Raw genomic sequence first — 27,921 nt, forward strand, 5'->3', positions numbered from 1 at the left:
TCACAAAAAGACATATACTGTATGATTTCATTTATATGAGGTATCTAGAGTAATCAAACTCATAGAAACAGAAAGTAAGATAGTAGTTGCCAGGGGCTGTAGGAGGAAGAAATGAGTTTTTTAATAGGTATAGAGTTTTGGTTTTGCAAAATGAGAAAGTTCTGGAGGCTGATTGAAGAACAATGTGAATATGCTTAACACTAATGAACTCTACACTTAAAAATGATTAAGATGGTAAATTTAATGTTACTTCATTTTACCACAATTAAAAATTTTTTAAATAGTGAAACAAAGATACTAAGTTAAAAAGGCAATGACAGAAAAATAGGTCTAGTGTTCTTGCATTGTATATTTTAGAGAAAGGATATATATATACACACATGTAATACTTATGTGTAACAGAGTATCTCTGAAAAGATATTCAAGAAACTGGCATAGTGAATATTTCTGGGAATGGGATTGTACAGAACTAAGAGATTACAGGACTGGGATGGAAAGAAAAATTAAATATTCTCTGACATTTTCTGAATTTTGTTTACCATATGCATATATTACATATTGAAATAATGATTTTTACTGAGCTTATAGACACAGGGACAGATTAATGGTTGTCATTGGTAAGGGGTGGGCAAAATGGGTGAAGGGAGTCAAAAGGTACAAACTTCCAGTTATAAAATAAATAAGTCATGGGAATGTAATAATAATTTTAAAAAGAAATAATGGTTTTTAAATGTGTATTAGGGACCTCAGAGAGAGTTTTCTCAGTTAGGTCATCCTTAGGCTATGAAATCACTTTATCAGTCCAGTTACACCTAAGTGTCAGGGTAAATAAGATCTACTTCATGTCTTGGCCTTTAAAGGGTTAAAAGCTCTTAGTCCCAAAGTGGTCATCAGACTTTAGGGTACACATGTATGTTATTTATGTCTAACAGCATATTTTCAAAATCTCTAGTTTAAGAACAACTACAATGTATATTTTTCACTTAAAACCCCAAAAATAGTTGAGGGAGAAAAAGATGGAGGAAAAAGAAAAGACAAAAGAAATGTAATAGTCAATGTTTTCTGTTTCTTAAAATCACATAACCTGTACCAAGAATAGAATAAAAGAAAGTTAACAGTAACAACAGGTTTTGACTCTTGTGGGATTATTTCTTAAGACTTCTGCTTGCAAATTGTTAGGTAACTGCACAAGTTAGATTTTAACACTCTTCAAAACATCCTTCTTAGCACATGAGTCCTTGCACCATACATTCCATATAAAGATTGCAACGTTTTATTACTATAATTGTTGCTTAGAAACTGTTCTTGAAACTTCTTGTTATATATGGATGTGTTTTCCTTACTAACAACCTTAGCCCATGTTTTTCTCCAAACAATACGTGGCCAAAGGGGCATATTTCCACAGAGCCATATCCTTATATTTGTGGGTCTTGCATATCCATAAAAAAAAAAACACCAAAACATTGTTTTTGGAAACTGTTCAGATATCTTTCCCTTTGGTTTGCAGTTTTACTGTAGCTAACTCAGCACCCAGAAAAATGCTCAGCGGGGTTACTATAAATTATAATTAATGACTCATTGTGAGCTCAATACTTCAGAGTTATGTAGGGAATACAACTTTGTATCTATTTAGAAGTGAAACACTTATAGTTTTATAGAAGCAAAATTTCCCTGGATGGCAAGTTTCTTTGAAAGCGAATATAACCCAAATGTGTAAGCCTTTTTTTTTTTTACGTGTAGGAGGGAGATTATTATTACTGTAATAATATTTGATGTTGTTGTTGTTAGAAACAGCAGTAGTAGTAACATCAGAAGCAAAATCATGCTAAATGTTTTTCTTATATTACTTCTCATACAGTCTTCCCAACGACCCTATTAAATAGATGCTATTGTTGTGCCCATTTTTATGGATGAGGAAATTGAGCTCAGAAAGATTAGATAATATGTTCAATATCACAAAGCAATTAAGTGACAAAACCAGGATATGAGCTCAGTTTAGTTAAGATTTAGGCTTGTACTTCCAACGCAAGAATATGAATTCGACTTTATTCTCTTCAAAATTCCTACTAAAATAGCCAAAGGGACATTAAAAAAAGAAGGAAGGAATGAAGGAAGGAAGGGAAGGAAGGAAGAAAAAGGAAAGAATATTGATATCTGCACTACAAACTGGAGAGGATCACCATCCTCATGCTAGAAGAAACATTAGAGGACTTTCCATAATATGAAATTCAGGCGAGACCAGGTCATAAGTAAGACAGTTCACTCTGCAGAACAGTTCACTCTACAGAACCCAGGAACTAGCAATTGAAGTTACCAAGTACCTCAGAAGGCAGAGGAAGAATTCAAAATGTCCTTGCCTTCCATTAGGATTTAATTTAGAACTAAATGTTAGTTGCAAATAAATACTTGTTCTACAAACTGATATTTTTAATGCTACCAGCATACTTAAATTGATACTTTGTATATTATTGAATTGAATTTCAAGTAATAAGTATGCAGTAAAGTCTTAAAATAGCTATAAGAATGCAGGTGTCTTTACACTACCTCTTTAGTGAAAAATCATTTTCAAAGAGCTAGTGTAAACATGCTGAAATATGTACAGACAAGAATGAAAACTTTAAAATCTTAACTAGTTTAATTTGGATTAATTAATTTATAGTTTTCTCTGTTTTCAGTTTATATTTGCTGTGGCAGTGACAAATCACTTTTGATATGCTTAATATTATCTATATTGTCATCTTTTGTGATAAGAGATTTGGGGAAAATTTAAAGCAGCTTTGATTTCTACCTTATTAATTCCTTCAAATATTTAGTTATTTATTAAGCCTTTAGCTTTTCTAATATGACTTTTAGAAATCTTCAAGTATTTTGTAGACTAATTTAAAAAAAAGACAAATGAAGAGTAAGTGTTATTTTTCCCCCTCCAAAATGCAAGGTAGTAAGATATAAAGAGATTGCATTTGTAGGATTTAAAAAATGAGTTTAAATACTTGGTTGTTTTTGTTTATTTTCTAAAAGAGGAAGAGGGAGGAATAATAGAAGATTAGACTTGGTTATAAGAAGAAAAACCAAAAGTAGACAAAAGATCATGGTAGAAAAAGGTAAGAAAGAAATAAACAGTAGAAAGCAATTACCAGAAATAATGACTCTGAGCTTTACTTTCTTTCATTTAAGTTGATTTGCACTCTCAAACTCTTAACCTCTGCAGATATTCAGCTGATTGAAACAGCCTCAGCTTTGAAAGATCAAAGTAGGAGTCAACTAGAATAGCCATAGAGTAGTTATATATGATTAAGTTTAAGCCAGGGGTAGTGAGAAGTTTTAGTTTTTTTTTTTTTTCCAGAAACTTTACTGAGATATAATTGACATACAAAAGACTACATATAGTTAATGTATACAATTTGAATAGTTTGGACATATGCATACACCTGTGAAACTATCGTTATAATCAAGGTAATAAACATATCCATCACCTTCAAAAGTTTCCTTGTGCCCCTTTGGGGGTTTTTTTGTTGTTTGTTTTGTGCTAAGAACATTTAACAAGATATCTACCCTTAAAAATTTTTTTAAATGCACAATGTTGTTAACAATAGGCACGTGTTCAGCAAATCTCTAAAACTTACTTATCTGGCATATCTGAAACTTTATGCCCACTAAACAGCAACTCCCATTTCTTCCTTCCCCTCAGCCCCTGCAACCACCACTGCTACTATAAGTTTGACTATTTTGGTTACCTCAAATAAAGAGAATCATGCAGTATTTGTCCTCTTGTGACTGGCTCATTTCACTTAGCATAATTTCCTCCAGGCTCATCTATTTTCTCATGAATGACAGGATTTCCTTCTTTTTTAAGGCTGAATAATATTCCATTGTATGTAATACCACATTTTCTTTATCCATTTGTCTGTCAATTGGAATTTAGGTTTTTTCATATCTTGGCTCTGGCGAAAAATGCTACAATGAACATTGGAGTGTAGATATTACTTGGAGATCCTGATTTCAGTTCTTTTGGATTTATACCCAGAAGTGGGATTGCTGGATCATATGGTAGTGAGAAATTTTGATTACATAAGCATATATATCTCTATATAGGGATATATATATCCTAAATAACAAACATTCGAATGGAATTTAATGGGTCAGAGTTGGAGCTTTTTCTCTTTTTTGTGTGTGTTGTTAGTTATAAGGGAAAAGTACTCTGTATTACCAGCTAATTGTTTCACACCTTTGTCTCATTTTTCTTATCAGTCTTTTAGACAGATTTTGAAAAAGAGATTGGAGAGTGGAAGAAAGGTTTTAAATTGTTTTGTGGAATCTGTCAGGGGGATTTCGGTAGGGCATGTCTTTTGCCTCTTCTTATAAACACTTGTTAGCAGAAAGCTAATGAGGCCATGTTAGTGGTTAGATTTCTCAAGCATGTCCCATGTTGTATTTTAAAGCCTGTCTCTAAACAGTCATATCAAATATGTACCTTTGAAAATGGAGATACACAAACACAATTCTGTCCATTCTGGGAAGAGTCCAGAGTACATATTATAAAGAGTTAGCACCATTTTTACAGAAAAAGGATATCCAAATTGGAAACCAAAGAAATGCTTCTGCTAATCAGACATAATCAACTTTCCAATCACCTAACCAATTGCCTGTTGGCTTTATTCTCTCCAAAATAGCCATCGCTAATCGTAATTGCAGCTTCTCACCTATGAGCTAACACTGACTCAGTGATTTCTGCTGGCTTTTTCCCTCATGCTTGTGGCCCCCTTCTTCTGGATCTCTGAAATGATCTTGTTTATATTACAGAGCTCTCATTTGGAAGGCAGTGAATCAGCAGCGTTACTTTGCTGTGAATGTGAAGAATCAGAAATCTTTAGTGATTCCAATGTACGTAGGTATACGATTTTATACAGCCTTTGGTGATTCAAATGAAAGCTTTTGGGTAAATTTATCTCTTAAATACAACTGGGATAGTGTCTATTATTTTATCTGTTTGGCCTCACTCAGCCAAATAGTCTGGGAAGGCAAATAAGTGGCTTAGAATGAATGCATATATAAATAGTATTATATATTTGTATGCGTAGTAATCTCTCCTCAAAGCATATCTATCAAAGTAGAAAATGTATCACCCTGGAACCTTGAGTGAGTTTCTCTCAATAGGGAATATGATTGTTTTTGTGGGGTTTGTTAAATTTTTTTATGATCAGTAGTATCCTTTTCCTATGACAGCTGCTTGGTATTGGTGCTGCCAGTGGACCTTTATTCCCCACATACATAGACCTTACATATCCTGGCTATTGATAATGTTAAGCCAAATAGTGTTATAATTACTGGGCTGGAGAGTCAGCTAGATCATCTCAAATGTAGAACTAATTCCATTTCCTGAGATGTTATAGATTTTATTTATCTCATCTGACCTCCAGTTGCTTTAATTATTGCAAATTGCCAATGGGATCAGGCCGAAGTTGGCAAATGACTTAAATTGACTTTTTAAAAACGTAAATATCTCTTCCATACTAGCCTTTGCTAGTATGGCTAAAACTAGGTTCTGCAAACCTTCATGATAAAAATCTGGGTTCTGTCAATTTCAGGATGTTTATTGTGTATAGTAGGCAGTCTATAAATATTGCTGAAGTTTCACCAATAGAACCTCTCCCCTCCCCCTCTCTGTAAGCCGTGCCTCTCAAGTATATCACTGTAGGACTGCCTGCTCTTATACTGTCTTCTTGAACATGGCATAATGAAGGTGATCACTATGGTAGCACCTCATTCAACTATTGTATTGATTTACCTGGCTGCACTTCATTCAACATTGATGAAAAGTCTGGAAAGGCATGAAGTCATTTATTGTGACTCACTAGTAGCTGGTATGGTGCTCATTTCCCTAGTGATCGAAAACATTAACTGATAAATTCTTATGAACACTCATTTATTATCAACATTTGAGAGTGGAAAGGTTGTATTCTTTGCCCAGTGTCGTGTGATAAGCAGGGGCAGCACTGACGTCAGATCTCAGCTGACAGTCATAAGTGAGCTCATTATTAGCAAGCAGCATTATGATTGGAGGAATGTGTACCAGTCTCCTGTATACTACCCTTCAAGATTAATTTGTTCAGTCTATAGTAGAGTCCTCTGGACTTGGACTGAGTTATTGTTTTAGCTGATTTTGTCTTAAAGAGACCAGTGAATGACAATCCACATGAAGAATATTCTTATGAAGTTGGACACATGATGAAAAATAACTCTAATTTTAATGGTTTTCTTCCTTAGAAATAATTAGTTGGGTGTATGTATTTGCAGATTACTCTAGATTGCTTTATTTTATTGCCAGAACTTTCATTCATTTAAATCAGATTCGTTGTCTTCTTTTCCTCTTGAGGAGGCAAAGATGGTTATGTGTACTTTGCTGGTGTTTTTAAAGATATTGGATCCTCCTCCTGTTTTGTTTGCACGGGGAGTATTTCCTACACTTTTTTCACTTTTCTCAGATCCCCATTCCCAACCTCACATCAAAGAAGATTAAAGAGCTCCTTCCCAATTCGAAGGTTTAAATGTAAAAACAAAATTATTTGTAGAGCAAACAAACAGATTGAAATCCTTACTTTGAATTTTCTTCAAAGGAAATGGTATGGGATCTTGATAACTATTTGTAATAGAAGTTAACTGATGTAAAGAAGAGCAGAAAATAAAGGCAATCACTGAAGAACTTTCTTCAGTCTTGAGGTGACAGAACTTTGGTTAGCTATATTCGTTTATTTACTTATGCATGCATTCATCTATTCACCAAGCATCATCGGGCCCAGGGCTGTGGGGGTTAGGTATAAAATATACAATCTACCCTATAAACAAACTTTTGGCAATAAGAAGAATATGATCTGAGGTTCTAATGTAAAACATGGTGACTATAGTTGATAACACTGTATTGTATAACTACTAAAAGAGCAGAACTTATATATTCTCACTAGAAAAAAATACATATGTGAGGTGATGGATATGTTAATTAAATCAGATGGGGGGAATCTTTATACAGTGTATATGTATATGAAATCACCACAATATTCACTTTAAATATCTTACACTGTAATTTATCAATTATACCTCAATAAAGATGAAACTTTCAAAAAAATCTACTCTAGAAAAATGGATAAGCTATGCTTCAACAAATTAGTTTTATGGATATTCATGGAAAGCCATGAAATGGAGAGGAGAAAATCATTCGTATTCAATAAATAGGGAGAAGAGAAGAAATCTGTGGATGAGTGGTAGAAAATTTGGCTACAGGCAAAAAAGGAATGACTCTATCTGGAAGAGGGCCGGCTGCCTTTGATCTCTTGGGGCTTTCCTGGGAGGAGTATAGCCAGGTCTCTGTCCCTTCTCTAGTCTCACTCAGCTTCTAGGGAACCAGGTAAAGGTTAGAAGCAGCTACTTGTTCCTTCTGCTGTGTACAGGGTTGTTGGAGGCCTCCATAATGGGAGAAGGGACTACCTGCCCCAGAACAAGATGACAGTGTGATTAGAAGAGATCATGGAGGAAGAAGATACTGGCCCTAGCTGCAGGAATTTCACTTTGGCTCTAGATAGGAAAGAGTGTAAGCAGTGACTAGAGCAGGTTGGGATACTAGTGGCTTCCACAGCCACTGAGACTCCTGAGTGTCCTCTCCATTCCCCATCCCATACCTACTGCTATCCTGCCTCAAAGGAGAAAAAACTGCATGAGCTGAGATTCCAACTACTATTTGTGGGGAATCAGCTGAAAACAATTGGATTCACTACTATTGTAGGGTTATTTCTTCCCCAGCCTGGAGGTCAGGAAAATTCTTGTTATATTACTTTACTTCCTAAGAATACAACTAATTTCTTTGCCTTCTTTTCATGCTCTTTGGATTCCACTCCCACCCTATCAGACAAGAAGATGGATGCATATGGGTGGTTATACTTTTTTTGTGGTCTGTTCATTCCTTTGCTTGGATATTACATCCTTGTGCAGAATGTATTTTCTCTCTATGCAATCAAAGCATCTTTTATGTTTGAATAACCCAGTGAAAGGAAGAGGTGTTAGCCTTGTGTTATTAAAGAAAAGAAGAAAAAAAAAGCCACTCTCAGAATCAAATGTGGAAAAGGCAGACAAAAAGAAAATCTAAAATATAAGAATTATTTGGTTTAGAATACTTTATATTTTAAAACTGTAGATTCGGATTCTCCTTTAGGGCAGGATAAATATCTTCAGAATAAAACGGTATCCTTGTATATGGCAGCTTCTTTGGAGGTTTTTACATGTTCTCACTTTGTGAGGTGAGAGAATGGCTTTGGAGAGAATATTTAACCTAATACTATGTTCAAAATAAAGGATTTAAGAATTTTTTAAAAATTATTAGTATTAAGATAAACCCTAATTCAAGGCCTACTATGGAGTAGTGTACCTGTGGATTGAAGATAGAAGAGACCTGAATCTTCAAGATTCATCTGAAGCATCCTGTTTTTCTTATATGTTTTAAGTCTTGGAATATGGTATGTGGGATAATAAAAACAATGAATGATTTGTTAGCTCAGAAAGTAAAACTTTTGCGGGATGAACTGCTATCATTAAATTTACTTTTGTAAGTCTCTAGAGATTACGAGTACAAACATGATGCTTGTAGATAAAACTACAGATACAATAATAGCAAACTGGTTGTCTGGAAGGTGGTGATGGTGTCTGGGCTGACAGCATGTACATCAGTCATTTCTGATGATTTGTGTTTACCTCTTCCTTTCAGCTCTCTATACTGTGTGTATTTTTTATTTCTTTTTTTAGACTCATTTGCAGAGACATAATTTCACTAGCCAACACACACAAATATAAAAAGCAAGGGGAAAAATTTGTTGCCAAGGAGATCTGGGTTTTATTATGGGGTTCAAATGGCCAGTTAGCCAACAGCAAGCAGCTGTCCAACCAGAGTTTGAGATTGTGTGAATTGTTTATGCATAACTTCTGCTGATTAGGGCACCTGGTCAGAAAAGGGGATCAAAGTGTTGCTGGTGGGAAAAACATAGTTTCACCATGATCAGTATTATTATTTTTTGCACTGGAAGGGGTTCTGATCCAATTGATTACACTGGTAGAAATCTCCTGTGATGTTAAACTTATTTTACTTTGTTCAAGAATAAGATATAAGAATAGCTTGACTATTTTATCCTAGAATAACAAATGAGAAGTAATTTTCAACTTTTCTTTTTTAAAATTTTACTCTTTTGAGTTGCTTATTTGAGGAGAAATGAGATTTGCAGTAATCTTGGGTACAAAGGCTATTTTTAAAATTAGCTTTATCATTTACTGAGTGTTTCTCATCATGGCTGCACATTAAAATCACCTTGATCTTTTAAAATAATTTAATAATAGGGTCTCTCTCCCCACCGTCCAGTTAAATCAAGATCTGTGTGAGTGGGATCCTGGTATTGGATTTTTTTAAAATGCTCCCAGGATTATTCTAATATGAATCAAGGATTAAGCACCACTTTTTAAACTCTAGCTATGCTCATTTTTGCACCTCCAAATCAGAGCTTCTGTCTGCGACATGTTAACATGTCTTTCTTCGAAGGGCTGATAAAATGTTATATTGACTAGAATTATAAGAGTTGACAGCATACATTTGATAGCTCAGGTACAACATAATTAACATCTATTCCTTAGCTAGGCATTTGTTAAAAGAGGAGTAAGGCTCTGAAATTAGGTGATTCACAAATCCTCAGTAATCCTGTGACAATGAAAGGTAAAGTTTTCTATGAGGTTATTACTCTTCCTGTGTCAGTACTGCTGGGAGCTCACATAAAGATGAAGAAGTAAAGAGCACTTATTGAAATAAAATATACTGAAAAGCACACTTTATGTATATCTTGATGAATTTTCACAAATCGAAGTGTTCACAAAGACATCAAGAAGCTGTGCAACCTTTACCTAGATCAAGAAATGGAGTATTATCATTCCTCTCCACCAGTTCTCTCTTCCACCAACTCCCCCTACCTTTGCTCTCTTCCAATCACTACTCATCCTCCCAGCCATCATTCCCCAGAGATAACCAGTATCTTGACTTCTTGACCACATGATTTTCATGTGAGCATCAGGCTATGTGCTTTAGAGCAGGGATCCTCGACCCCTGGGCTGCTGACTGGTACTGGTTAGTGGCCTGTTTAGAACCAGATCACACAGCAGGAGGTGAGCAGTGGGTGAGCGAGCAAAGTTTCATCTGTATTTGCAGCCATTCCCTAGCGCTAGCATCACTGCCTCAGCTCCACCTCAGATTATCAGGCATTAGATTCTCATAGGAGCATAGGTCCCAAAAAGATTGGGGATTGCTGCTTTAGAGGACCCTCCTGACCTCCAGAATCAGCTCGACATCACGTTTATAATAGTTTAAGAGCTCAGGCTCAAGGTTCAGACAGCCTGGGTTAGAATCCCACTGCATACTGGCTTTGTGACTCTACTTCTCTAAGGCTCACTTCCCCCATCTGTAAAATGGAGATAATAATGGTACTTGTTTATAGAGTTGTTATAATTAAATGAGATAATTTATGTAAAGTATTTAGGGAGCCTGGTACATTATCTGTGCTGAGAGAAAGGACAGATACAAGATTCCCTAGTGTCACCATCTCTTCAACAGAGTCAGAACAATGCTACTGTTATTTATGGGCACAATTAAGTTCATAGTCCAACCCCGGAGAGAAGGAGGAGGAAAAAGTGGGCATTCTTCACTATCCTTGATTTAACTTGCATGACTAACTTGTAGCAGCTTCTAAAATATGTTATTTAAATTCATAAAATGACTATTGAAAGGCCAAAAACTTTCTCTTATGAATCTTTATATTCTCCACAGGGCCTACCACAGTAATTTGCAAATTGCACATAGTTAATGGCTTGGCTAAAAGAATCTAAAAATGCTTCAGGCACACCATGCTTTCCTGTACTGGATTTGTATTGGTCAGAATTCTGGTCCTTCTTTTGACCAGCGACATATTTTTGAGACATCTGGCATAATAAGACAGAGAATATAGCCAGTGAAATAATTGTAGGTAGAAACAAGGAGCCTAATTTACAAAATCAACCAAATAACAAACTCCAACTAGCTAAGCTGTCCTTTCATAATATGAGGCAGGACTTTCTCAGACTCTCTACCCCCCTACCCCCCCCTGATTATAGCTTGGAAATAATTTACCCTTTGGAAGGTAATAAGACAATTTATTGAGCACTTACTATTTTCCAGACATGCTAAGTGATTTACATACAATTTAATGTTGAATCCAAGTCTTTTAGTATTTCTCGTTTAAAGCTGAAGAAACAGAGGTTTGTTTAAAGTATGTGACATGCTGGTGGTAATAGCCAATTCTGCCTGACACTTCCTGCTTGAGCTCTTAACCTTATGCTGGATTGCCTTTGCCCTTGAATGGAATATTTTTATTCTGGTGCTATGAGGTCAGGGGCAAATGGAATAGTGGTTCTCAGCTCTGGCTTTGCACCAAAATAATTTGTTGACCCTTTCAAAAACAGACACTCAAATCTCACTTTTGGAAGTTTCTCATTCAGTGGATCTTGGATGAGTCTCAACATCTTTATTCTTTCCAAAGCTCCATAGGTGCTTCTTCATTTAGCCAGAGTTGAGAATCGTGGTTCTTAGAAATTCCCTAGGGTAGAATTAAATTAAAGATTTGGGAGCATCCAAAGACTGATTTTGGAATATTACAATGACACATTGTTATTAGAAGTGTAGAGGAGGAGATAGCTTAATAACAATCAGGTTTCATGTTTCAGGGAGTGAGTAAGACAGTATTTATCACTGGAAATTGGATATATCACTGAGATATTTTATAGCCAGATTAATTCTCCATTCTTTCTATGAATTTCTCGAGTGTACTCAAGCACAGTCTTTCTCAACCCTAGTTTGCCCTCCCAGATATCTGTTTTCTCAGTGCCTGGGGTGGAGTCCTAGTGAAGTTGCAGTTTCAAAGCTATTAGACAAGAACTGCTACCCCTGGAGAGGGCGGTAGGTGGCCCTGTTTAAAACAATGTCTTGGGAGAGTTGTAAATTTAACAAATTCTTGATCTTGATGGGTCTTGTCTTCTGAGTTCTTCTTAATGCCTTTTGTTTATTTTTTTGTCATTTTACAGTGTGCTTTGGCAGCAGGGAAGGGTTAGTAATTCTTCCTTTCACTTTAAAATTAGGAAAGTTGAGTTACAAAGACTATGACTTGCTGAGAACTATAACTGAAATAATGGCTAACATTTGTTGAGCATTAACCATGTGCCTGCTAAGTGGGCTTCCAGAGCTTTTTGCTAATTGCCGGGCTCAGTATTGCATGCAATGACTATTTTGTAGTACATGAAGTAGGCAACACTGAGCAATTACTCCCACCCTGATAAGAGCTTTTCCAGTGAATCACTTAAGGCAGGGATCCCCATCCCCGGGCCACAGATCAGCATGGTCAGGTCTGTGGCCTGTTAGGAACTGGGCTGCACAGCAGAAGGTGAGCGGCAGCAAGCAAGCAAACCTTCAACTGTATTTGCAGCCGCTCCCCAGCATTAGCATCATTGCCTCAGCTCTACCTCAGATCATCAGGCATTAGATTCTCATAGGAGCACTGGTCCTTGGTACCAAATAGGTTGGGGACTACTGGCTTAAGGAATCTTTCTACCTCATAGCATCCCCGTATAAGGATTTCATAAACAGGTTGGCACCCTTAGAAAGTATACAAATAAAATCCCACTCCCATTTGACAAGAGAAATAAAAGCCAATTGAAGCCAAATAAGCTTTTGATTTTTATATTGCTTACATCATGTTGCCCTTAATAAACAAATTTCTTTTTCTTAAAAAAAGAAAAGAAAAATATATTAAGTAAAAGTTTAATGAATATGTTTGGTAATAGGAGACAATAATGGTTAAATGAATTATGGTAATATTAACTCATGAAGTTAATGAAAAACATGAAAACTATAGTTTAATGAAAAACATGAGAACTATAGTTCTATAAGAAATAGTATATGAAATGTTAAGTGACAAAAGTAAATAAAATGAAAATTTTTCATTTCTACCTTACTCTTAGGACAAAATAAGTTACAGATGGATCAGAGAATTAAATGTAAAAAAAAATGGCATTACAAGGAAGAGCATATAGAAGAAACATTTTTTATAATCTTGGAGTATGACACAAAACCCAAAGCCATAAAAGAAAACACAGATGAATTCAAATACATAAAGTCAGAAATTGTACATTAAAAGCTTCTATAAATAACATCGGAAACATATTAAGAAAAAGATTTTTAACACATGACAAAGCTAATTTCTATAATACATAATGCGTTCTACACATTTTTAAAGATCAGAAACAATAGAATGATGCAAAAGAAATTAACAAACTTTAACAGAAAAAGATATACAAATGGCTCTTCAACATATGAAAAGATATTCATTAGTCCTTGTAAACATTTTTTACCTCTCAGATTGGTAAATATCAAAAAAAAAAAAAAAATTTGCTATTGCATTGTATTGGCAGAGGGTAGTGAAAGAGGCATTGCTATATGTGTATTGTTGGTAGAATGTAAATTAGAATAACCTCCATGGAGGACAATTTGGAAACATCTATCAAAATTCTGAATGCCCATAGTATTTGTTCCAGAAAGTTTCATTAGTAGAAATTTATCCTCTAAAAATATTCCTCTATTTATGAAATTTCATATTTGAATTTTGTACCATATGCATGTGTTACCTACTTTTTTAACCTACTTTTTTAAATACTAAAACCATTTAAAAGAGGGTGGGGGACAAAATTTCATAGCCATCATTTATTCATTCCACAAATATTATTTTAAAAGAAAGAAGAAAAAGATAGCGCTTTTTCTTTCTGCCTAAAACCTAGAGAGACAGATAGATAAATAAAATTATTGTGGTAAGTGTAATAATGGAGTAGATGTGTATGCTAAGTATAGTTGTGGCACAAGAAGAGAATAATCCATTCTTTGCTTGATATGTCAAGTTTAAAAATGAAAATTTACATATATACTCTGATTACAACTACATAAAAGCTATATATAAACAAATAACAAAGAGGAATTGAAACTCACAGAGGAAGACTTAAATATACGAGTTTCATTCAGTTGGTGAGGATATAAAGGATTTTGGAGTATCTAAGTTGTATTCACATTTTAGAATCAAGTTTTTGATTATTTACTTTATATTTTTAAAAAGTAAAGTAATCTAGGATTCTGTAGATTTTCAGCTCCAGTTTAGCATCTCTTACTTGTACTCTTAAAGATGAGAAGATAGGAAATACTGCATTTGCCCCCAAGTTAATACAGGGGATAAACTTATTACCACACACACCTTTCTACTTTTATCCACTATTTAGGCGTGAATCTCTCCAGGCTACTATGAAAAGCCTTAGAACTGATTAGTGTACAGGTTTTATCTGTATAAGTGTTTAATTATCTTCAGAGGGGGTTTCTTTCTAAATTTTTTGGTATATAACTGCCTTTTTCTTTCCCAAGCAACTTCTTTAACACTAGCAGACCCTTACCAGAGCCATTTTTAGATGCCTTAAAGGTGAGCTGCAGAGCAGCCAAGACTATATTAAGCAAGAATTTATGGCCTTTCCTGTTATGAGCTACATATAACAAGTAAATACCAATTAAAATCCACTGGAACATTAATCAAATGTGATGTTGCTGTGTCATAATACTTTAAATTCTACCATATGAAGTTACGTCCAGGTCTTATGATCAGCTCCATCTCTCATTAAGTCATATTTTAAAGCACTACTGCTTCATTTCCGTCTCCATTTGTGGATTTCATTGGTCTGGTTCTGTGCCTCTATCTTGAACTATTTAAACTGGCTCAGTCTGGAGCAGTGGAACCAGGCACAATACCGAAAAAAGTGGAGCAGAACTGGCCTCGATACTTCCTTCACTGCCTATAGTCACACTTCCTTGCCTGACCCCTATACCTTAAGGACATGACCTTTTCATTTCTTATGTATACCTTTTATTCAGTTATTCTTTCAGCAAATATGTACAGCATACTTCCTATGTGCTAGGCACTCTGCTGTTTGCTGGGGATATAGCAGTACCTATAACAAACATGATGCCTCCCTTTGAAACTTACGTTCTAGTAAGGAAAGGTGGTGTCAAACAGCTAATTATGTGGTGAATTTTTAAGTTATAATTCTGAAAAGGGGAAAGTACACCATACAATGAGAATATAGCAAGCCAGGACCTGAGCTGCTTAAGTGTTAGTGATCAAAGGAGGGCTTACTTGGAGAACTGGTGTTTTGAATTCTGCTCTAAAAAGTGAGTCAAAGTCAACTAGAGAAAAGCTGAATGGAGAGAGTAGGGAAGGAAATACAGGTCAGGACACTTATGGCATGTTTAAGGAGCTGAAAGAATGCCCATGAGGTTGGAACATAGAAAATAAGAGAGGAAATGCAAGATGATGCTGGGAAGGTCAGAAAAGGCCAGATGGTGCAGAGTCTTGTAAGCTAAATTAAGGATTTTAGACTTAATTCCTCAGACAATAAGCCACTGAAGAGTTTTCAGTTGACGAGTGAGAAGGTTAACATTTTTGAAAGGTCTACCCGGCTTTACTTTGGAGAATGGACATCTGTTAAGTTTATTTTAGCCATAGACAGTTGGGACTTCATTTTTCTGTGATTTGATTTGGTTAACCCATTCATTGGGGTTGGAGCTCTTAATAAGAGAGAGGTTAATGGAAAGGTAGTGTGGCATGGTGGTGAAGAGTGTGTGACCCTGGATAAGTTACTTCTGTAAGTGTCAATTTCTTTATTCAAAGAATGAATATAATAGTATACCTGCTTCATGGGGCTATTGTGATGATTAAATGAGATACTGTCTGCAAAACACTTAGATTAAGGCCTCCTGGCACATAGTAATCCTGTAATAAATGTTAGCCACTGTAACAGTCTAACAATCTCAATCTGTTCCTCTGAGAATTACCCATTCTTGGTGGCCCTTGGAGTAGTTTTCCATCCATAAATCACATGTGGACTTGTCTAGCCACCATCACTGCACTATAGGAATCTAGCCTATTTAACTAGTAGAGAAACATCATGTATGAAGTTTAATTTTACAAATGTCTTTTGGAGATGAAAATGGAAGCTGAGGAATGGTTGCTTGCTTTAACCCTAGCTATAGTTTTGCTTTGAAGCTTGCTTTTTACAAATACCAATGAGTGGGTTCTGACACTTGCAGGAAACTCAACAATGTAGTTTGTTGCTTGGAAACATCTGTTTCCCACAATACTAGGTAACTACTGTGTGTAATTATACTGCCAAGCAAAACTTCAAGTTGATCAATGTTAATTGTTGACAGTATTTGAAACGTTAATAATGTCTCCCCATAAACTGCTTTTCCAAAAAAGATTGTTCCAGTTTTACAAAAGATTTAAATGCCATTGATTTCTTCATTCAGTGAGATATAAGTCTAGGTCTGGAAGCTAGGCGGGATCTTCTAATTTAATATTTTCTAGAAGTTAGTACATAGAAAGTGTGTTTTCTCTGATGCTTTAAAATTTGCCACATTACATGCTTACAGAAATTCTCACTGTCTGACTTTTGTTATCTTTAGCCTATTCTCCAAAATTGTACATTTCTGCCTTTGATCCATTGTGGATCTAGGGAAAAGAGATAAATCATACTATCTTTATATGAGGCCTGGAGAGTTTTAGGTAGGTGGGAATCTGTTCTAAAAGTTTGCAGTGGATTCAGAACCTGCCCAGAAAGTCGTTTTGTGTGTGTGTGTGTGTTTAAATTTGTCTTCTAGCTTGATAACATAGAGGGCAGGATTTGAAAAGGAGTTTTGCTGCCAAGTGCTACAAAGGAAAAAATTTTAAGTTTCTTATGTAGTCAATGAGAGTTCACTGCAATCAAGTTTACTTACTAAATTTATCAGAGACTTCCTGTGGTAAGATGGTTCACTGATGGTGAATAATTCCATTTTTAAAATATAAGTGAGCTTTATGTGTTGTTTTTTTCTCTGTCCACATCATGGCAGCAGGGAGGGTGTTGACTGAGAAAGGAATTGGCCAAAAATAGTGCTTTACCCAGCTGTTACAGGAAGATAAACAGAGGTTCTACCACATATAACTATCTTCTTTAAAATGATTAAGTAATACGTATATAGCATTACTACTAAAACCTAAGTGGGGTGGTCTTATGTTGATCTAGAAAAATGTTCACATACAGACACTGTAGCTATGTTGGTTTTTTAATATACTCTATTCTGTTTTTGTTTTTCTTTCATTGTTTTATGTTTGCCCCTCTCAACTTCAAGAAGCTATACTGAAGAGTGCACCAAGTCACAGTGTATGCTACCTGGAACTTCCTGAGAACTGAGCATTTTATTCTTGCTGAAAATTTTTTACCCAATTTTAGAAGAATGACACATGGGAAAACCAACTTTATTTTATTGCTGTTGATTATTACTTAAAATAGGAAAAGGAACTTAATCTTTTCACTTCTTCATCAACCACTTAGTATATGCCACACACTGTTCTAGTTGCTTGGGATACATCTGTGAACAAATCCAAAAAGCACTGCCCTATGAAGCTTATAGTCTGATGATTGTTGCCATTTTACCTTTTGCCTCTGCCAAATAAGTACTGGATTCAAATCCTAGCACAACCAAATGTTGTCTGTGAACTTGGAAAGTCATTTCTCCCTCTTTGATCCTTAAAATTGTAAGCCTAGTAATCCTGTTGTCATGTTATCATTCATTTGGATGTCTTAAAAATCATGCATCACATTGGTTCTTGTTAATTGCTTGGATTTGTACTCAGAGTAGCCTTACGCAAAATAACTTAAAGAAATTTTGTCCCAGGATTTACCTGTATATGCTCCCTGGTGTGTTTTTACAACTGATCTGAATTAACATCAGCAACATTTTGTATTATGAAAGCCAAGGCCACATGAGTTTATGTTTATAGAATTTAATCTTATACATGTCATCAAAGTTGGGAATGATGGAGGAAATGAAATGACAGTTTTCTGAGTAAAATAGCTGCTGCTTTTCTTTCCTTTTGCGAGCCTATCTGTTCTATTCCATGCGATTCTGCTGGGACCAATAATCACCTGGCCTTGCTTTTCTATCACTGAGATGGTCATGTCTGCAGACCCATGTCAGGCTGGTCAAAGTACCCCTTTTGCCTAGACACTATAATTGGTTCAGGGTAGCACATGACCCAAGCAGGGCCAATGAGAGTCATGTTGAAAGATAGGTACAGATGCTGGGGGTAAAAAAGTTCTTTTTTCTGTACTCTGATTAAGAAGATGATAAGTGTTTGGCGTGATTAGTGAAGAATAAGAAGGAAGCATAGTCCAAAGAGAGGGAGAGCGGGGAAAATAACATCATCAAATTTCTGAATCCTCCTTGGATTTACCAGTTATGTGAACCACTACTACTACCTTTTTTTGTTTTTCTGAAGTCAGATTGTTTGTGACTGAAACCATCTTGTATAATACAGTATCCTTACTTATTACTGTGATAGTCATTTGTGTTTGCCAATATTTCTGGTTCTCCTTATTCCAGATACTGGTAGGATAATACTATCTAGGGGAGTTGGGCATGGTCATGTGACTGCTTTGGCAAATGAGCTATGTGACTTCTGTCACTTCTAGGTGGAAGCCTAGAAGTCTTAGCTAATGCATGATTCATTATATTTCATTCTCCTTGTCATAGTGATCAGCCATATCCCAGATGAGAGGGTAACATGGAACAGTATCTCCACCAACCTGCATGTAGCATAAATGAGAAACTTATTATTTTAAACCACTAAGATTTTTTAAATTTATTTTTAATTAGAGTTGAAATACAATATTATATTAGTTTCAGGCATATGGCATAGTGATTAGACATTTATATACCTTACAAAGTGATCACGATAAGTCAAATACCCATCTGACACAATATAGTTATTACTATATTACTGACTATATTCTCTATGTTATGCTTTACATCCCCATGACTAATTTTATAACTGGCAGTGTATATTTTTCAATCCCCTTCACCTTTTTTGTCCATCTCCCCTGTCTGGCAACTATCAGTTCATTCTCTGTGTTTATGAGTTTGTTTTGGTTTTGTTTGTTTGTTTTGTTTTTTAGAGTCCACATATAAATGAAATCATGGTATTTGTCTCTCTCTGTCTGATTTATTTTACTTAGCATAATACCCTCTAGGTTCATGCATGTTGTCTCAAATGCCAAAATTTCATTCTCTTTTATGGCTGAATAATATTCCATTATATATGTGTACACCAGGGTGGGGCAAATGTTATTAGCCAGGTTAATGGAGAATGACATATTGTACCCACTTGTGCCAGGCTAGCTAGATGGGAGAAGAGCTCAACTACGAACAATGTTGCCCACAAGTGCTTCCATCTCCTGAGAGAGTTCCCACCAATCCCTGTCCTTCCAGCCCTCACCCTAAAGTTAGTCCATTTAATTCCTCCCCATTTGACCCAGACTCTTCTCAAACTGCTACCCGTGCTCTGGAGCATGGAGCAAGTGAGTTTGTTCATGAACTCTTTCAAATATAGCATCACAGTCTCCCACAACCCTTTGTCAAACTCGGATATAATCCCCACTGGTATTCAAAGCCAGATGTTATAGGGACTCTGCTTCCTGGTACAAGTGCCGCTGACTGGAGAGCCCATTGTAGGGATCGGACCCTCACTCCTCAGCGGGGACCTCTGCAGCCAAGATATCCCTCTTGTTTATTCATCACCATACCATGGATATGGGACAGCCACTCTGACTGATACATTTTCTTTATTAAAATATTCTAAGTATTTCAGGTGAAAAATATTTTAATATGATATCTAAAAACACTAATGTCCACAGAATAAAATTATTAAAATATTTAGTATATGAAGTTATTCTAGTTCAGTATTAAGCTATAGTCTGTAAGCAAACAATTGTACTTCCTGGTTTACCATACAGGAACTAAATTTGCTTTTAGAGCTGTAATCTCTGACCAAATTATAGTTGCCTTGTTTCATGTTATGTGGCAGGACAAAGTCTATAATGACAGGTGTTTATAACTCATACTATGTAAGCACTCTAGCCTTGCCCATGACAATTTCTCTTATGTGGCCAGGACAATGATGACATCTCTGTAACCAGGCCTTGCTATCTAAAAATAGAGAAACCAGACAGGTAGGAGGAAATGATTCAAGGACAAGTTGAACAGAAGCCTGATTTGCAGCCATGTAGTATCAGTATGGGAGCCTTGAAATTAACATAGCCTTTGGGAGATAACCATCAAGGAAGGTGCCTGTAGTCTACAAAGTGAGTGTATAATACAGGTGGCAGTGAGCTCTGTGGACATGAACATCCTCTTTGAGGCAATGCCATTTGTTCATGTCACATAAATATCCTCTTTTCTCCAACCCCAGCAAGATTTTTCACTGAAATTTTAGGGAATATTTTGCTTGAAAAAATTTTAGGGAATATTTTGCTGAGGGGGGCGGGCGCTGTGGAGAGAAAGAGAAAGAAAGTAAGAGGGAGAGACAGAGACAGACAGACAGATAGATCATGAGAGATCTTGATCTTCAATATCTGTTGAACTCTCCAGCTCATGTGAAGTGGCAACATAGTCTCATGGGCATAGCACATTTGGGTACTATGATTTTTCTACCTGTGTAATAGAAATAGAAGAATGTTTCCTCTCTTACCTTTGCTTGATTGTATGCATGGGAAAATGTGGTACATATGTATTTGTCAGGACTCTTAGTACAGAGTAATAGAAACTGGTTTACATAGGAAATAAAGGTTATTTGTTGTTGAAAACAAAAGTTATTTGTTGTTTCATGTAATTGTTTCAGCCAATTAGAGTATGACATCCCCTTGCCAGCAGTTGGCTTAAGCAAGAGCGTGCGATCCAGTTCAAAACGGTCAAATGAGAGGGAAGCTGGGGCGTGGGTGGGGGTGCAGGAGGCTTCTCGGAAAATTTTCCTTATACTTAAGAGACAAGGGGAAGAGCTGTTTTCTTCAGCTGACCGTTCTTGGATATACATGTGAAGGATTTGGAATGTGGCAGTCATCTTGGAACTATATTAGCCTGAGAGCAATGCTGACACAATCAGGATGGCAGAGCAAAAGATGGGAAAAAATGCATTCTTGAAAAAGTTCAGCTTTTCCTTATCGTTTAAGCCATTTTTTGGTGGATTTTTTTTTCTTTTATTACTTGAGACTAAAAAACATCCTGAGTAATACATAGAGATATTTTAGGTTCCTCAGACAGAAAAGAAGCTGTTTGCTACATAGTTCCACTGGACCTAGTAGAGTGCCTTGTGCATAGTTGAAGCTCAGTAAACATTTGTCAGATAAATGTGATTGTCCTTATTTGTATTTATAATTGAAGCACTAGAAAAAAACGCCTTTCTTCCCTTTCTCTAACAGTTCAGTACAAAAGTTATTAAATGGGACTAAGCATGATAGGTGTCTTCAGGTAAGCACCAAGGCCTAGTGTGGGTGAGATATTGGAGCCCAAGAAGAGTGAGAAGGTTATTGACATGGAGGAGGTGCCCTAAAGCCAATTGCTAGAGCCTGAGTATAGTGAGGAGGGAGTCCCGATGAGAAGGAAGGATTAAGGAGCAGCCCATATTGAGCCTTAGAGCCTGAAGAATGGGAAGAAGAGGGATATTGGCCCGATGAGAAGTGTCAGATCCTAAGTGGAGTGAGACGATACCTGCTTATATTGGAAACTTTACTGTAATTTTATAATGACACGTATCTAAAATGCACCTCTTTCATTTTTTAATGAAAATTTTACAAATTTTCATTTGTAAAATGAAAACATTTGGCTAACATTTGGCAAACATTTCTAATGTGCCTTTTAAAATATGAAATTACTGTTTAATATATTACATGAAATTTCTTAAAGATGTGTCTGATTAAAGCAACTTCACCTTCCCAGCAAGTCAGCTTATTTTCTATAATGCATAAATTTTGTTAATTATAATCTGCATTTCATCTGTATAGAAAAAAAATATTTTTTAAATCCCCCTCCCCACCGACACACACTTCCACTCCTGACCTACAGATGTTGCCGTCTCCCCTTAAGAATTGGATCTCTGAAGGCGGAGCGTCCCCTCCCACGCGCTGGCAGCGCACACCCCACCAGGCCCCAGCACACCCAGGTATGGGCCGTGGCTCCACTGGGGCTTGAACCCAGGACCTTCTGCGTGTAAAGCAGACATGCTAACCACTACTCAGAAAATATTTTTCATTTTAGTTTTCAATGGAGTAGAACTAAAGTATTTACTTTTTTCACAATTGTACTATGGCACTTTTCAAAAATTTCAAAGGAAACTTGAGAGAAATAGTCTTTTGAGAAAAAAAGATCAGGCTCACTGATGTCCCAAACTCTGATTTTGGAAGCAAAAATTGCGTCTCACCATTAATAGCAATTCAACAGCACAATGTGGTTGTAATCATTTTGCAAATGTGATTAGGTAGTCAAGATTAGCTCCATTTATTAGTGATAAATATGGCCAACCCAGGCCCCACTGTGATCTTCAGGCAGAACTAGAGCCAAGGCCAAGAGCTATATATATTGCCCATTAAATGTGCGTTTATGGAAATGAGGATTGGAGAAAACTAGGATCAGAAGAAAGGAAAGTAAAAGAGTATCTCGCTCATATGAAGTTTTTCTTCAATGATTATATGATATCATTTTTAAAAAGCTTTCCATATCTGGAAATTTATACTACCTCATATTTGTCTAATTTAATGAGGTTGAGGAAGTGCAACACTTGTTAACTAATTAACAATCTCAGGTGACTGAGCTGGTGGAGTGCATGCATATCACTGGAGATGCTAAAGGAGTAGGCTAGTACAAGGAGGTAGCAGCAGTATCTTTGAGTTTAGAGGACAAGATGCATTGAACAAGAGGATATTGGTAATTCTGGCTCTATCTGTGATCATATTAAATGGAGGCTTTGCCCCTACATAGCTACAGTTTGACCCAGATTATTATTTAGCTCTCGTTTTTAGTTTCTTATCACTATGAATTCCAAAGTTTATTAGGTATAACATATTTAGATATTCTTTTCATTATTATTGCCTTGGTTGGCTGGTTAGTTGCTTTGTTTTTAAGTCCTTATTGTTACATAGTGGACCAGAATTTCACCCCCTCCATGGTTTTCATTATTTTGAATTTCAGTTTGCTCATTTTTCCTTTTCTCACTTGGAAACTTTTTTTTCATGATTTATTTGCTCCAATGACTGACTGATGCAATAAATATTTATAGAGTACCTATTAGGTGCTTTATTCTTAATAAATCAGGATAAGATAGAAATATATATAATTATAGTTCACCCTTGAATAATGCTGGAGTTAGGGGTGCTGACCCCCCATGCAGTCAAAAATGTAAGTATAACTTTTGACTCCCCCAAAACTTAACTACTAATAGCCTACTGTTGACTGGAAGTCTTACTGATAACATACAGTCAATTAATACATATTTTGTGTGTTATATAGATTACATACTGTATTATTATAATAAAATAAGTTACAGAACATGTTAAAATCATAAGGAATAGAAAATACATTTACAATATTTACTGAAAAAAATCCACGTGTAAGTGGAACCTGCACTGTTCAAACTCAGGTTATTCAACAGTATAATTCAAGGAAGAAGATAAATTCAAAAAGAGCAGGAATTTAGAAAAGGAGAGCTCATACCCAATTGAGGGATATCAGAGACTTTAGGATTTTTCATGATTTTTCTTCCTAAAAAGCAGAAACCAAATCCTTGATGAAAGAGAGTCAAAGGAAAATATGGTTTTGACTGAGGCATTTCCCTGGGAGATGGTGCTAAGAATAAATTGAAATGGTTTGGAATTCTGAATGGACTCTTTCGGATGCTTATAGATGGTATAGAAGAGAAAAATGGAAGTGTCTGGAGTTCTTATGGTTGACAGTTTCCCCAAGTAGCAGAGGTAGAACTTGCTGCATAGTTCAAGGACCCCTAGGAAGAGAGAGGAGGCAAGGAGCTGAGTTCAGTCTAATCTGAATTTCATATGTATTGAAATATTTTTTATTTTTCTAGTTAATTTTCCAATAGGCTTCTTTATAATTTAAAAGCCACAGTCTACATTAATGTCCTCTGGTTGAGGTAGCCTCCAGGACAGCACTCATATCAGAAATTCAATGGAAGTATTTTTAAATTTGTTTTATTCAGTAAACCAATTATAAGGGATGAAAAGAAGCCTTGAGGAATAACTCCTAGAAAAGAATTGGGGTTTTTACTACACAGAGTATAATAGTTGGGATCTGGGGCATGCTGTTAATGTATATGCATGATAAACACCAGTAATACTATTTTATTTCCCAACTATTTGTAGTTGCAATTTTACTTTTGCTTATGTGATTATTGGATTTCTTCTTATCAGACTGAAGCAGGAATTGGATCTGTTTTATTCTCAACACCTAATACAGTGCCTGGAGACTGGAGTGACTTGAGATATTTCTCGAATAAATAGGCATGTAGATCTGAAGGATCATATCCCATTTTTCTGTGGTAGATTCATTTTGAAGAATCTAAGAGTGTTGAGTCATAGAGAAACAGATTTTGCTTTTCTTACATAAGCTTTTTTTGGTATTGCTTTTTTTAAAAATAATTTTATTTATTTAAATTAGTTTCAAGTATATAGTACATTGGTTAGACATCTATAATGTTCATAAAATGATCCCCTCAATTGCTCCCTCCCTCCCCTGGCTCTCCACTTAGCCATCATGATACTAACTGCATTCCCTCTGCCATGCTCCCTGTGCCCAACTATCAACTACTAATTTGTACTTCTTTAACCCTTCACCCCATTCTCCCAGCCTCCCAACCCCCCTCCCCTCTGTCCATCACCAAATTGTCCACTATATTTGTGAGTGTGTTTTTAATTAGTTTGTTCTTTTTGTTCCCTAGATGCTACATATAAGTGAAATCATATGGTATCTGTCTTTCTCTGTCTGACTTATTTCACTCAGCATAATAACCTCTCGGTCTATCCATGTCATTGCAAATGGTAGGATTTCATTTTTTTCAATGGCCGAGTAATATTCTATTGTATATATGAATCATAATTTCTTTATCCAATTGTCTGTTGATGGGCATTTAGGTTGCTTCCATATCTTGGCTATTGTAAATTGTGCTGCCATGAATATTGGAGTGCATAGATCTTTATGAATTATTGTCTTACATAAGCTTTTTGAGGTATAGAACTAAAGTTAATTTGCAACCTGTGGTATCCCCTTTAGTTTACATTTATTTTGCTTTACATTATTCACATCACTATTGTCATTGGTCTTTATTTTAATCAATATGAGGGCAAGAACCATGTCTTTTGAATTAGTTTGCCCAAACCCCCTGGTATGAAAATGTCATGGGACTAGTTAGTGCAAAGTAGAGTGGTTTAAAAGTAGATTTGTTTTACTTCACTACAGAGATGTTTTTAATATTGCTTATATTTTACTTATGTGAAACTGTTTTAAACTCTTTATTTATGTAGGCCAAGAAAAAATATTTATGATCCCAGCATTGATTGTTAAGTTATCTATGCAATGGAGTTGCTCTGAAGCAGCGGTCCCCAGCCTTTTTTGCACCAGGACCAGTTTTGTGGAAGACAGTTGTACCATGGACCAGGGCGGCGGGGTGCAGGAGTGTTTTGGGATGATTTAAGCGCATTACATTTATTGTGCACTTTATTTCTATTATTATTACATTGTAATATATAATGAAATAATTATATAACTCACCATAATACAGAATCAATGGGAGCCCTGTACTTGTTTTCCTGCAACTAGATGGTCCCATCTGGGGGTAATGTGAGACAGTGACACCCAAAGTATGTTGCTTACAACCAGTCTACACCTTAATCTCAGTTTGGTTGCTGTCACTGCAGAAAACCCTGCTTCACAAAGATAGGATGTTGGAAATGGAAGCAGGCTTTCCACTGCTTTTGTGGCAATCTCAGGATATTCCGCCTTGACTTTAATCCAGAATGTATGGAGATTTGAAGTTGTCTCAAGCATACTTTTAAGGCTACAGACATTTGTGATCTCAAACAGTTGATCCTCTTCTAGCAAAGACAGAGTCAATTCACCTGGCTTTTTCACAAATGGATTGTGGATCCATTCTTTCCCAGTTTGAGGGTCTTTTGTGGTTGGGAAGAAATGCTCAAACTCTATTGCACCAGCTGGGAGAAAGAGGGCTCTGGCTCACTGTCTTTCAAAATGTCTGTTAATGTTTGAAACATGTCAAAAATCCCAATGTTCACTTGTCGCCCCCATAATTCCAGTTTAGCTTTGAATGTAGCCATTTTATCTGCCAACTTGAACACAGTTGTCATTCTCCCCTGATGTGACAGATTGAATTGGTTAAGCGGGTTGAATATGTCACACAAGTAAGCAAGTTTTGAGACCCATTCTGTGTCACTGAAATGTGCTGCCAGTGGTGACTGTTTTTCTAAAATCTTTGGAGTGGCTCTCATAACTCAGAAACTCTGGCCAGGGATCTACCTTTAAAAAGCCATTTCACTTCTGTGTATAAGAGAAGACATGTGTGCTCTGCGTCTGTCTCCTCACAGAGCTGCACGAACAGATGTGTGTTAAGGGCATGTACTTTAATGTGGTTGATAATATTAATCACATCCTGCAAAATGTTGTTAAGTTCAAGGGACATTTTTCAGCTAGCTAGCATTTCTCTATGGATGACACAGTGCATAGACTCACATTCAGAAGCTACTTCTTTGACCCGAGCAGTGAAACCAGAAAGCCATCCAGTCATGGCAGCCATTCCATACATATACCGACACAAAATGACCAATTCAGTTTTCCTGATAGGTAATCATTCAAAGACTTAAATAGTTCTGCAGTTGTGTTGTTGGTTGGCAAGAAAAGTACACATAACATATCCTCATGCACATTCTCCTGAAAGATACATTGCACAAAAACAAACATTGTTGCCTTGTCATCGACATCGGTAGACTCATCAACCTGGATTACGTACCACGGTGACTCATTAATCCTCTCTAACAATTGTGCCTCAATATCCTCTGCTATTTCATCAATTTGTCTAGTTATGGTGCTGGCCGAAAGAGGAACACATGCCACCTTTTGAACTGCAACCTCTCCTAAAAGTTAATTACAAATGTCTTTAGCAGCAGGCAGGATCAACTCTTCACCAATAAATAGTAAAGGGCTTCTTAGCTTTAGCAATGTGGTTAGCCACTAAGAATGATGCTCTCAGTGCAAACACATTTGATGAAGTGGTAGCCTTCAATAATTACTTCTGTTCTTCATGTTCACTTTTTCTTTCTTTTTCAAAACTCCAAAGCCTTGTCCTTTAATGCAGGGTGCTTGGTCTCCATGTGGCAAAGCAATTTTGAAGGTTTCACGGTTTTGTTGGATAGCCAGTCACCACATATTATACAAAGCAGGCTTGGAGAATGTGAATCAACTGTTGCAATGAACCTATAATTTAAGTAGGATCCTTGGTATTTTCTTTAAATGCAGCTTTCTTTTTTGGCAGTCTCATCATTGGTTCTTTCTCCCTTTTCAAAGAAGCTCTCCAGTGATGTTTGTTTTTTGCTCATTTTGGCTAGGGTTAGCTTGTGGGCTTACCAAAACTGTGACTAGGACAAGTGTGTAGTGCAGGAAAGAGGAATAGAGGGAAATGGTAAATAAAATAATAGGTGGGCCACGCGCACACTAAAATAAGGGTTGGATTCTGACTTAAAGCCTTCCACCAGATGCAGCTGTACAATTGAAGTACATCAACTCACATGCCACTATAAAGCCTGCCACCAGATGCAGCTTAATTGTCACTTGCCACTCGCTGATAGAGTTTTGATATGAGTCTGCAAGCAATTGGTTTATTATGGTCTCTGTGGAGTCAA

Source organism: Pteropus vampyrus, unplaced genomic scaffold, assembly GCF_000151845.1.
Source record: "Pteropus vampyrus isolate Shadow unplaced genomic scaffold, Pvam_2.0 Scaffold50, whole genome shotgun sequence".
NCBI classification, from domain to species: Eukaryota; Metazoa; Chordata; class Mammalia; order Chiroptera; family Pteropodidae; genus Pteropus; species Pteropus vampyrus.